Source organism: Lactuca serriola, chromosome 1, assembly GCF_051521515.1.
Source record: "Lactuca serriola cultivar US96UC23 chromosome 1, Lser_US96UC23_V15, whole genome shotgun sequence".
NCBI lineage: Eukaryota > Viridiplantae > Streptophyta > Magnoliopsida > Asterales > Asteraceae > Lactuca > Lactuca serriola.
The window spans coordinates 88,480,769-88,492,765 of record NC_136408.1 but is presented as its reverse complement, the minus strand read 5'-3'; positions in this window follow the sequence as shown (position 1 = coordinate 88,492,765).

Below are 11,997 nucleotides of genomic sequence, written 5' to 3'. Positions count from 1 at the left end.
TTCGGCTCGGGAACGCTGCTCCAATTAAGTTCCGGTTTTCGATAAAATTCGCTGTAAGTGTGCTACGCTTACGCAATTTTTAATATAGCTTTCAAATAATTATAGGAATGTTATTAGGTCCTTAAAATAATTATTTGAGCTATTATTATGAGTTATATCGAGTATTATTAACAATACTCGGACCAATTAATTTGTCGCGGTTATCGTTAAACTAAACCCTAGTGGTATCGATACTAGGTTTTATCGAAGGAATATCGTTTTGAGAGTATCGAAGCGCTGTCCAAGTGCTGAGTCACCACCTACTCAGGTGAGTGCATGGTCCCTTTCATCTTACACATAGATAAGAAGTATTTTAATATAAATTATGTGCTATGTGTGCATATTGTTTGAATACTTGTTGTCTATACTGGATGAATGATTTATACATGTTTTAAATGATTTAAACTGTATATTTATTTTATATCTACAAATATGTTGTGATAAAACATGGGTAGATGAAATAGTCGGTGAGTGATGAAATAAAATAATGAGAGATAGGTGATGATAGGAAGGTGATGATAGATAGGTGATTATGAATCGGTGATGTAGGATACTACAACCTTGTCCGACAATTTGGAGATGTAGTCATCTACCAGAGTATAGATGGCGACCACAGACTATTATAGACAACCCCGTGGAAACACCAGCAGGCTAGCAACCTGTAGGTGATGAATTACGAGTTCAGGTGATGTTGTAACTACGTATTCATGCGATGATAGTCTAACCCTTATTATGAAGTACGAGTCCAGGCGATGTTGTGACTACGTATTCATGCGATGATAGTCTAACCCTTATTATGAAGTACGAGTCCAGGCGATGTTGTGGCTACGTATTCATGCGATGATAGACTAACCCTTATCATGATTTACAAGTCCAGGCGATGTTGTGGCTGCGTAATCATGCGATGATACCCTAACTCTTGCTAGACACATATTGAGGGAGTAATCCCCGGATTAGTATTGTCTATGCAATGTAGGCGATGATCCTTAGGTAAAGTTCGTAAGAACAATCATATAAGGAAATACGATGTAAGGAGATGAAAAGTAAATATGATATAGGAGATGACCCTTGAGATAATATCTTTAGGGAAGACTAAAAGAAGATAACGGGGATGGGTAATTGGGTTGATTGTTTGATTGTTTAAACATAATAACTATATTATTGTGGGTTGAAAACCCTATGTACTCACCAGGTTTCCCAACCTGACCCACTCAGTTTATTTACATCACAGGTGACGATATGAAGTGACATTACACTGAGAGATTTAAAGAGATGTAGATCACTAGTGTAAATAATTGTAAGTTCTGTTTATGCTTATGTTTCTGTATTAACAATGACATCCTAAACGTTTTAAAATGAAATAAATACGTTTCTTCAAAAATGTTTTAATAACGTATTTATCGTGTTTTTCTGGGAACAAATTCCGCAACATTTTTATAAAATGAAGTACTCTGATTTTTATAAAGCATAAAGAAAATCGGTCTTTTCTGGCCGTGAAAATGGGGATGTCACAGTTGGTATCAGAGCATTAGTTTAAGCGAACTAGGAATATGGATTTATTTCTAGACTTAAACTTAGAATGCTAAGCGATGATTGTGAGGTGTGAGCAGTAGCTTATTTTAGGAATGATGCCTAAAATGCTTTTATGTGCTAAATACTTGTGCCTGATATGCTGTTAGTTGTTCGGATCTATGGTCTGTTGCCGACCGGATCTGGAAACCTTATGTGTTTAGGATTCTAAACATACGAATACGATATTAGAACTAGCATGTAAACGTTTCGGAGTGATAAGGATGATTTAAACGTCAATCTTAAGTAAAGGTCTAGATTCACCTCATTAGGTGTATAGATCAAGATGGTAAGAACACGTAGCGGAAACGTGAATGCAAATGGGAACCGAGATCAGCCCCCAGTGATTGAGCAAATACCGGTGATGGAAGCCACTGTTGAGCTAGTCACAATGGCCGGAGTGCAAGCGATGATCCAAGCGATGTTGGATCGTCAAATGGAGGAAACCAGGCGTTTGCTCCAGCAAAATCGAGAGGAAGCGACCATTCAGATCGAACGGCCCGAGTTGAACGAGGGGCAGACTGAGGAGGGAAACTACAGCGGGACTGTTGGTCAAGCCAACCCACCAATAGTTAGGCAAAACCACCAGGATGGAGGAAATGATGGACGTGGATGCAAATACAAGGATTTCATGGTGTCCAAACCACCGAGTCTATCTGGAAGCCCGACACCGGTGGAAGTCATAAACTGGATCTCCGAGATGGAGACGATGTTTGAGAGTTGTGAGTGTAGCAACAGGCAAAAGACCGCTCTCGCGGTTCCTCTGTTGAAATCTGGAGTACTAAGTTGGTGGAAGCTACTAGCTGATTCGATGCCCAAAGGAGAAGCGAGCAAGATGTCATGGGAGGATTTTCTGGTGCAGCTAAAAATGCAGTACTGCTCTGAACAGGATCTTCTGGAAATCAACAACGAGTTTCAGAATCTAAAGAAGGGAAAGATGAGTGTCATCGAGTATGCTACAAGTTTTACGGAAAAAATGAAGCTTGTTCCTTATCTAGTTCCAACTGAACTCTCCAAGGTCAATAAGTTTGCCCATGGATTACCAGTAGACTTTGGTCCAATGGTCAAACAAGCAACCACTTTGAAAGCCGCCATCTGGGCAGCCAAGAATGTTGAGACACAAATAAGAGAAAAGGGTCTAGAGGAAGTTGGAGTTGGTGAGAAGAGGAAGTTGGAAGGATCCTCAAGACCTGATAATAAGGGAAAGTTCTCGAAGTCTAACCTGGACGACCGAAGGAATGAAGCCAAGTGGTGTGAGAAGTGCAAGAAGAAGCACTTCGGAAGATGCGATGGTGAAGTGACGTGCTATAAGTGTGGTAGGACCGGTCACTATTCCAGAGATTGTACATTCAACAACAAGAAGTGCTACGAATGTGGAAATGATGGGCATATTTCAAAGAACTGTCCAAAGAAAAACGAAGCTGCAAGACCAAATGCTCCGCCGAAACCAAGGGCATTTCACATGATCCTTGACGAAGCAGAGAACCATGCGAGGAATCAAGAATGAGGACTTCTTACCCGAAGATCAAATTATGCAGTAGCCATAGTTTCGTATGATGTAGCCTAGTAGAGGCATAGTCTAGGGTGAACTTGAACACCTATGTAATAGTTTCAAGGAGTAATAAAACCTTCGTTTTGATATTTGATGTGTTAAGCTACTATGTGATCTTCTTGTGTGGTGACTTGGAAAACTGCGGGACAGTACTTGGGACGAGTATGAGTAGGTGTGAATGGTAGTAGAGGCCTATACTACCGGAAGCACAGGACTCACACTTGGATCAGGGAAAGTCACAAGGTTACCAAGAAGCTAGTAATTGATTTCGTTTTATTCAAGTGTGTTGTTACCATCGTTTCGGTAATGACTAAGAAGATTGTTGATATTCCGACCCTAGTGGTCATATCAAATCGAGTCCGACTACGATGAGTATGTTGTGTGGTTCAGAGAACCAAGTTTGATGTAGCGTCCGAATTAAACCAAACGATTGAAATCAAAGCGATCAATAGAAGTATCGCACTCGTTGTTAAAGAAGTTGGCAGCTAGAAATGCCTAATGTTAAAGTGTGATAATATCACATTAGAACATGAAGGAAGGCATAGTCTGTTTTAGAATTTAACTCTAAGAGACATAAGCCTAAGTGTTGCAACATATGATGATAGGTCATTAGAATATGACACATCGATCCATAGTAGTAATAAAAGAAATCATCTCAAGTTCGTATCCAGTAAGGATCGAGATTGTGACTTGAAGGTCATAATTGGGAGTCTAGCCTGAGGTAGAGAGCAGGTGCATGATCGAGTACTGCATACAGTCAATAAGTTTGAGAGATAGACTTGAAGGAATGTAGAAGTTATAATTATTACCTAGGATGAAGAGATGACGTATGGAGTCATTATACGACCATGTTTCGTTGATGATTCCGGGACGTAATCATCCTAAGGGGGAGATAATTGTAACGCCCACAAATTCGGGCTAGTCAATTTAGAGGCAATAAGGGTCGAAAACGACTTTTTGAAAAAAGATTATTTAGAATAAATAATCTTAACCAAGTTGTAGTATATGTCACGAGGTTTCCGTACATATAAAGAACGCCGAAATCCGAGTTATAACGAAGAAGTTATGGCCCGTCGAAGTTTTACGGCAAAACCGACACGACACCGGGAAGCGTAAATAGTGAATTTATGATAGAGCGAGATTTAGCCTTAGCAATCTAAACAAAAGTTGTAGAATATGTTAAACTAAGAGCGTCGGTAAAAAGAACGCCCAAATCTGACTTCGTATGAGGAAGTTATGATTTTTCTAAGATTCGGCTTAGCAGTGCACGGCCCAAAACTCGAATTTTAGTTCGAGCGGTTTTTGGCTTACGCGACCTAAATGAGAGTTGAAGATCTCATTAATAGGAACTCAACGGTAAAAAGATGGACGAAAACGGAGTTCGTATGAAGGAGTTACGAATTCTTCGCGGTCATTTAACAGTCTAAACGCCTCCTACAGTTAAATTTGAGATCGGTCGAGAATTAGCCGACGGAGTCTAAATGAAAGTTGTAGATCTTGATTTTACCTACGCGTGGATATAAAGAACGTCGAAAACGGAGCTCGTATGCGAAAGTTATGATTTTTCTAAGTTCGGAGGCTGATACGCGATAGGGGGTGACGTGGCACCACCAGAATTGGACACGTGGCACCACCAGAAGGCCACCACATGGACCAACTCGGCGAGTCATGACTCAGACTCGACGAGTCCATCAGATTTTGCACTATAAATAGAGGTGTCGGGTCTAGCCTTCTCTTCACACCTCCCAAACTCACTTTCTCTCTCTAGTTTCTCTCTCTAAGCCTCCTTAAGCCCCCTAAAGCCTAGGTAAACCCCCTAGCACCCGAAGGAAGCCCCGAGGCTCCCGGAGTTCCGAGAAAAGAGCCTTTCGGCTCGGGAACGCTGCTCCAATTAAGTTCCGGTTTTCGATAAAATTCGCTGTAAGTGTGCTACGCTTACGCAATTTTTAATATAGCTTTCAAATAATTATAGGAATGTTATTAGGTCCTTAAAATAATTATTTGAGCTATTATTATGAGTTATATCGAGTATTATTAACGCTTAATAATACTCGGACCAATTAATTTGTCGCGGTTATCGTTAAACTAAACCCTAGTGGTATCGATACTAGGTTTTATCGAAGGAATATCGTTTTGAGAGTATCGAAGCGCTGTCCAAGTGCTGAGTCACCACCTACTCAGGTGAGTGCATGGTCCCTTTCATCTTACACATAGATAAGAAGTATTTTAATATAAATTATGTGCTATGTGTGCATATTGTTTGAATACTTGTTGTCTATGCTGGATGAATGATTTATACATGTTTTAAATGATTTAAACTGTATATTTATTTTATATCTACAAATATGTTGTGATAAAACATGGGTAGATGAAATAGTCGGTGAGTGATGAAATAAAATAATGAGAGATAGGTGATGATAGGAAGGTGATGATAGATAGGTGATTATGAATCGGTGATGTAGGATACTACAACCTTGTCCGACAATTTGGAGATGTAGTCATCTACCAGAGTATAGATGGCGACCACAGACTATTATAGACAACCCCGTGGAAACACCAGCAGGCTAGCAACCTGTAGGTGATGAATTACGAGTTCATGTGATGTTGTAACTACGTATTCATGCGATGATAGTCTAACCCTTATTATGAAGTACGAGTCCAGGCGATGTTGTGACTACGTATTCATGCGATGATAGTCTAACCCTTATTATGAAGTACGAGTCCAGGCGATGTTGTGGCTACGTATTCATGCGATGATAGACTAACCCTTATCATGATTTACAAGTCCAGGCGATGTTGTGGCTGCGTAATCATGCGATGATACCCTAACTCTTGCTAGACACATATTGAGGGAGTAATCCCCGGATTAGTATTGTCTATGCAATGTAGGCGATGATCCTTAGGTAAAGTTCGTAAGAACAATCATATAAGGAAATACGATGTAAGGAGATGAAAAGTAAATATGATATAGGAGATGACCCTTGAGATAATATCTTTAGGGAAGACTAAAAGAAGATAACGGGGATGGGTAATTGGGTTGATTGTTTGATTGTTTAAACATAATAACTATATTATTGTGGGTTGAAAACCCTATGTACTCACCAGGTTTCCCAACCTGACCCACTCAGTTTATTTACATCACAGGTGACGATATGAAGTGACATTACACTGAGAGATTTAAAGAGATGTAGATCACTAGTGTAAATAATTGTAAGTTCTGTTTATGCTTATGTTTCTGTATTAACAATGACATCCTAAACGTTTTAAAATGAAATAAATACGTTTCTTCAAAAATGTTTTAATAACGTATTTATCGTGTTTTTCTGGGAACAAATTCCGCAACATTTTTATAAAATGAAGTACTCTGATTTTTATAAAGCATAAAGAAAATCGGTCTTTTCTGGCCGTGAAAATGGGGATGTCACAGTTGGTATCAGAGCATTAGTTTAAGCGAACTAGGAATATGGATTTATTTCTAGACTTAAACTTAGAATGCTAAGCGATGATTGTGAGGTGTGAGCAGTAGCTTATTTTAGGAATGATGCCTAAAATGCTTTTATGTGCTAAATACTTGTGCCTGATATGCTGTTAGTTGTTCGGATCTATGGTCTGTTGCCGACTGGATCTGGAAACCTTATGTGTTTAGGATTCTAAACATACGAATACGATATTAGAACTAGCATGTAAACGTTTCGGAGTGATAAGGATGATTTAAACGTCAATCTTAAGTAAAGGTCTAGATTCACCTCATTAGGTGTATAGATCAAGATGGTAAGAACACGTAGCGGAAACGTGAATGCAAATGGGAACCGAGATCAGCCCCCAGTGATTGAGCAAATACCGGTGATGGAAGCCACTGTTGAGCTAGTCACAATGGCCGGAGTGCAAGCGATGATCCAAGCGATGTTGGATCGTCAAATGGAGGAAACCAGGCGTTTGCTCCAGCAAAATCGAGAGGAAGCGACCATTCAGATCGAACGGCCCGAGTTGAACGAGGGGCAGACTGAGGAGGGAAACTACAGCGGGACTGTTGGTCAAGCCAACCCACCAATAGTTAGGCAAAACCACCAGGATGGAGGAAATGATGGACGTGGATGCAAATACAAGGATTTCATGGTGTCCAAACCACCGAGTCTATCTGGAAGCCCGACACCGGTGGAAGTCATAAACTGGATCTCCGAGATGGAGACGATGTTTGAGAGTTGTGAGTGTAGCAACAGGCAAAAGACCGCTCTCGCGGTTCCTCTGTTGAAATCTGGAGTACTAAGTTGGTGGAAGCTACTAGCTGATTCGATGCCCAAAGGAGAAGCGAGCAAGATGTCATGGGAGGATTTTCTGGTGCAGCTAAAAATGCAGTACTGCTCTGAACAGGATCTTCTGGAAATCAACAACGAGTTTCAGAATCTAAAGAAGGGAAAGATGAGTGTCATCGAGTATGCTACAAGTTTTACGGAAAAAATGAAGCTTGTTCCTTATCTAGTTCCAACTGAACTCTCCAAGGTCAATAAGTTTGCCCATGGATTACCAGTAGACTTTGGTCCAATGGTCAAACAAGCAACCACTTTGAAAGCCGCCATCTGGGCAGCCAAGAATGTTGAGACACAAATAAGAGAAAAGGGTCTAGAGGAAGTTGGAGTTGGTGAGAAGAGGAAGTTGGAAGGATCCTCAAGACCTGATAATAAGGGAAAGTTCTCGAAGTCTAACCTGGACGACCGAAGGAATGAAGCCAAGTGGTGTGAGAAGTGCAAGAAGAAGCACTTCGGAAGATGCGATGGTGAAGTGACGTGCTATAAGTGTGGTAGGACCGGTCACTATTCCAGAGATTGTACATTCAACAACAAGAAGTGCTACGAATGTGGAAATGATGGGCATATTTCAAAGAACTGTCCAAAGAAAAACGAAGCTGCAAGACCAAATGCTCCGCCGAAACCAAGGGCATTTCACATGATCCTTGACGAAGCAGAGAACCATGCGAGGAATCAAGAATGAGGACTTCTTACCCGAAGATCAAATTATGCAGTAGCCATAGTTTCGTATGATGTAGCCTAGTAGAGGCATAGTCTAGGGTGAACTTGAACACCTATGTAATAGTTTCAAGGAGTAATAAAACCTTCGTTTTGATATTTGATGTGTTAAGCTACTATGTGATCTTCTTGTGTGGTGACTTGGAAAACTGCGGGACAGTACTTGGGACGAGTATGAGTAGGTGTGAATGGTAGTAGAGGCCTATACTACCGGAAGCACAGGACTCACACTTGGATCAGGGAAAGTCACAAGGTTACCAAGAAGCTAGTAATTGATTTCGTTTTATTCAAGTGTGTTGTTACCATCGTTTCGGTAATGACTAAGAAGATTGTTGATATTCCGACCCTAGTGGTCATATCAAATCGAGTCCGACTACGATGAGTATGTTGTGTGGTTCAGAGAACCAAGTTTGATGTAGCGTCCGAATTAAACCAAACGATTGAAATCAAAGCGATCAATAGAAGTATCGCACTCGTTGTTAAAGAAGTTGGCAGCTAGAAATGCCTAATGTTAAAGTGTGATAATATCACATTAGAACATGAAGGAAAGCATAGTCTGTTTTAGAATTTAACTCTAAGAGACATAAGCCTAAGTGTTGCAACATATGATGATAGGTCATTAGAATATGACACATCGATCCATAGTAGTAATAAAAGAAATCATCTCAAGTTCGTATCCAGTAAGGATCGAGATTGTGACTTGAAGGTCATAATTGGGAGTCTAGCCTGAGGTAGAGAGCAGGTGCATGATCGAGTACTGCATACAGTCAATAAGTTTGAGAGATAGACTTGAAGGAATGTAGAAGTTATAATTATTACCTAGGATGAAGAGATGACGTATGGAGTCATTATACGACCATGTTTCGTTGATGATTCCGGGACGTAATCATCCTAAGGGGGAGATAATTGTAACGCCCACAAATTCGGGCTAGTCAATTTAGAGGCAATAAGGGTCGAAAACGACTTTTTGAAAAAAGATTATTTAGAATAAATAATCTTAACCAAGTTGTAGTATATGTCACGAGGTTTCCGTACATATAAAGAACGCCGAAATCCGAGTTATAACGAAGAAGTTATGGCCCGTCGAAGTTTTACGGCAAAACCGACACGACACCGGGAAGCGTAAATAGTGAATTTATGATAGAGCGAGATTTAGCCTTAGCAATCTAAACAAAAGTTGTAGAATATGTTAAACTAAGAGCGTCGGTAAAAAGAACGCCCAAATCTGACTTCGTATGAGGAAGTTATGATTTTTCTAAGATTCGGCTTAGCAGTGCACGGCCCAAAACTCGAATTTTAGTTCGAGCGGTTTTTGGCTTACGCGACCTAAATGAGAGTTGAAGATCTCATTAATAGGAACTCAACGGTAAAAAGATGGACGAAAACGGAGTTCGTATGAAGGAGTTACGAATTCTTCGCGGTCATTTAACAGTCTAAACGCCTCCTACAGTTAAATTTGAGATCGGTCGAGAATTAGCCGACGGAGTCTAAATGAAAGTTGTAGATCTTGATTTTACCTACGCGTGGATATAAAGAACGTCGAAAACGGAGCTCGTATGCGAAAGTTATGATTTTTCTAAGTTCGGAGGCTGATACGCGATAGGGGGTGACGTGGCACCACCAGAATTGGACACGTGGCACCACCAGAAGGCCACCACATGGACCAACTCGGCGAGTCATGACTCAGACTCGACGAGTCCATCAGATTTTGCACTATAAATAGAGGTGTCGGGTCTAGCCTTCTCTTCACACCTCCCAAACTCACTTTCTCTCTCTAGTTTCTCTCTCTAAGCCTCCTTAAGCCCCCTAAAGCCTAGGTAAACCCCCTAGCACCCGAAGGAAGCCCCGAGGCTCCCGGAGTTCTGAGAAAAGAGTCTTTCGGCTCGGGAACGCTGCTCCAATTAAGTTCCGGTTTTCGATAAAATTCGCTGTAAGTGTGCTACGCTTACGCAATTTTTAATATAGCTTTCAAATAATTATAGGAATGTTATTAGGTCCTTAAAATAATTATTTGAGCTATTATTATGAGTTATATCGAGTATTATTAACGCTTAATAATACTCGGACCAATTAATTTGTCGCGGTTATCGTTAAACTAAACCCTAGTGGTATCGATACTAGGTTTTATCGAAGGAATATCGTTTTGAGAGTATCGAAGCGCTGTCCAAGTGCTGAGTCACCACCTACTCAGGTGAGTGCATGGTCCCTTTCATCTTACACATAGATAAGAAGTATTTTAATATAAATTATGTGCTATGTGTGCATATTGTTTGAATACTTGTTGTCTATGCTGGATGAATGATTTATACATGTTTTAAATGATTTAAACTGTATATTTATTTTATATCTACAAATATGTTGGGATAAAACATGGGTAGATGAAATAGTCGGTGAGTGATGAAATAAAATAATGAGAGATAGGTGATGATAGGAAGGTGATGATAGATAGGTGATTATGAATCGGTGATGTAGGATACTACAACCTTGTCCGACAATTTGGAGATGTAGTCATCTACCAGAGTATAGATGGCGACCACAGACTATTATAGACAACCCCGTGGAAACACCAGCAGGCTAGCAACCTGTAGGTGATGAATTACGAGTTCATGTGATGTTGTAACTACGTATTCATGCGATGATAGTCTAACCCTTATTATGAAGTACGAGTCCAGGCGATGTTGTGACTACGTATTCATGCGATGATAGTCTAACCCTTATTATGAAGTACGAGTCCAGGCGATGTTGTGGCTACGTATTCATGCGATGATAGACTAACCCTTATCATGATTTACAAGTCCAGGCGATGTTGTGGCTGCGTAATCATGCGATGATACCCTAACTCTTGCTAGACACATATTGAGGGAGTAATCCCCGGATTAGTATTGTCTATGCAATGTAGGCGATGATCCTTAGGTAAAGTTCGTAAGAACAATCATATAAGGAAATACGATGTAAGGAGATGAAAAGTAAATATGATATAGGAGATGACCCTTGAGATAATATCTTTAGGGAAGACTAAAAGAAGATAACGGGGATGGGTAATTGGGTTGATTGTTTGATTGTTTAAACATAATAACTATATTATTGTGGGTTGAAAACCCTATGTACTCACCAGGTTTCCCAACCTGACCCACTCAGTTTATTTACATCACAGGTGACGATATGAAGTGACATTACACTGAGAGATTTAAAGAGATGTAGATCACTAGTGTAAATAATTGTAAGTTCTGTTTATGCTTATGTTTCTGTATTAACAATGACATCCCAAACGTTTTAAAATGAAATAAATACGTTTCTTCAAAAATGTTTTAATAACGTATTTATCGTGTTTTTCTGGGAACAAATTCCGCAACATTTTTATAAAATGAAGTACTCTGATTTTTATAAAGCATAAACAAAATCAGTCTTTTCTGGCCGTGAAAATGGGGATGTCACATATTTCATCACTAAGCAAGCCTACAATGCTTATAATCAACTTTCAATACTACCTCTGTTTCGGCAACAATATCCTACTTTAGTGTAATATTTTATATAGAGTATTAAGTATTAACATACATTTATCTTCTCATTTATAATACTTATATTATTATTATTATTATTATTATCATGTAAATACATCTCAAAACGTATAGAAGCATGTTTGGTTCGCATAGCCTATATCATCAAAGATACATATAACACATATTTCCAGATAATAAGCATATATTTCACATATAAACTTTCAACATATATTTAATAATTTTATTAATACTTGCATTAAAATCATGTTCATGAAAAAGACTATGCACTCACTTGTTAAAGTGACGACTCGCA